The 1888-nt window shown below is 48.7% G+C and overlaps 1 long non-coding RNA gene across 1 annotated transcript in view; it reads left to right on the top strand.

Annotated features, from left to right (window-relative positions):
* LOC119468418 overlaps positions 1-449 on the top strand; it is an 8539-nt gene extending 8090 nt beyond the window's left edge. The window contains exon 2 of the long non-coding RNA XR_005197096.1: positions 143-449. This is a non-coding gene — a long non-coding RNA (uncharacterized LOC119468418). The remainder of the gene's footprint in view (positions 1-142) is intronic.
* The last annotated feature ends 1439 nt before the right edge of the window (positions 450-1888 follow it).

Here is a 1888-nt window from a genome sequence, read left to right as displayed (position 1 = left end):
AAAAAAAAAAAAAAAAGAAGAAAGGGGCAGAGCTAGCAAATTTGACCGATTTCAAAGCTGTAACACCCTAAAGAAATTATGGTCTCAGAGTTTTGAGTAACAGATGTCTCTCTCTATTAAAATATTATATATTCCCATCCAGCTCCCAGTAGAATGTCTGAGAAATCTTTGATGACTAGTGCAATCTGTGAAGGTTACGCACTCGGAGGAAGGGACAGGACACACTGACGGTTTGCAGTGGTGGGAAGAGGATTCCATCCAGAGGTGGGAAGACAAGTAAAATGACTTCTTAGAGCCCCTTTCTGCTTTCCCACCCACCGCCTCCCCTGTCTCAAGCATCTGATCCCAGACCTATTTCAGAATCTCCTATCTCTCTGCTCAGCGGAAGCAGTGATATGACCTAATGTGATCTCATTCTAGAGCTAAATAAAACCATTGTGTGAGACCCAGCCCTGGCCTCTCCCATGCACCATTTCCTGAGCTCAGAAAGCTGAGGGAAAATGGGAGGGGGGCTGGGAGAGTTAAGCTAATGGAAGGAAAAGCAACACGATGACTGGAGTCCCAGTCTGAATTTCAGTGGGTGGAGGAGGGAATATTGCTAGGAGGGAGTTGAGGAAGCCTTGCTAAACCTCATCTCTTTGAGGGACAGAGTAAAAGTATTGGCATCATGGCATGAGGCAGGGTTAGTGGAGATGAGGATGTAAGGGAGAAACTGCCAGACAGATTTCATTTTCACAGAGGGCAGAGACCATGAATGAAATGACAGCGATGCTGGAAAAAGGGTAGATCTTGAGAAGAGGTCGGACTCCAGTTGGTCTGAGCAGGAGGAAGAAGGGTGAGTTACACAAAGATCTTCAGAGCTGAGGTGTCTGTCAGTAGGGCCGGGGTGACAGGACCCTAGCTCCAGCAGGAACACCTGCAGGGACTGAAGAAAACCAGAGGTCTCCAGTTCACTGCACTTCCTTCATCCTGCCAAATTCAACCCTGCAGGCCAGGCGCAGTGGCTCACAACTATAATTCCAGCACTTTGGGAGGCCGAGGCAGGAGGATCGCTTGGGCCCAGGAGTTTGAGACCAGTCTTGGCAACATAGCGAGACCTCATCTCTCTAAAAAATTTAAGAACAGGGGCAGTTCTTAAATCTGTAATCCCAGCACGTTGGGAGGCTGAGGCGGGTGAATCACCTGAAGTCAGGAGTTAAAGTCTAGCCTGGCCAACATAGTGAAACCCTGTCTCTACTAAAAATACAAACATTAGCCGGGTGTGGTGGTGCATGCCTATAGTCCCAGCTACTCTGGAGGCTGAGGCAGGAGAATTGCTTGAACCCGGGAGGTGGAGGTTGCAGTGAGCTGAGATCACACCACTGCACTCCAGCCTGGGCAACAAGAGCAAAACTCCATCTAAAACAAAACAAAACAAACATTTAAAAATTAGCTGCAGGCCAGGCGCAGTGGCTCACGCCTATAATCCCAGCACTTTGGGAGGCCAAGGCAGGTGGATTGCCTGAGGTCAGGAGTTCGAGACCGGTCTGGTGAACATGGTGAAACCTCGTCTGTACTAAAAATACAAAAAAATAAATTAGCCAGGTGTGGTGGCGTGCACCTGTAATCCCAGCTACTTGGGAGGCTGAGGCAGGGGAATTGCTTAAACCTGGGAAGTGGGGGTTGCAGTGAGCCGAGATCACACCACTGCACTCCAGCCTGGGCAATAGAGCAAAACTCCATCTCAAAAAAAAAAAAAATTTTAGCTGGATGTGGTGGCATGCACCTGTAGTCCTACCTACTCCGGAGGCTAATGTGGGAGGACTGTTTGATCCTGAGAGGTGGAGGCTGCAGTAAGCCTTGAAGCTTGAGGGTGACAGAGGAGAGAGACCCTCTCTCAAAAAAAAAA

Source organism: Cebus imitator, unplaced genomic scaffold (assembly GCF_001604975.1).
Source record: "Cebus imitator isolate Cc_AM_T3 unplaced genomic scaffold, Cebus_imitator-1.0 Scaffold427, whole genome shotgun sequence".
Taxonomy (NCBI): Eukaryota; Metazoa; Chordata; class Mammalia; order Primates; family Cebidae; genus Cebus; species Cebus imitator.
Note: the sequence above shows the minus strand (reverse complement) of the source record. Positions and strands in the feature narration are given on the sequence as shown.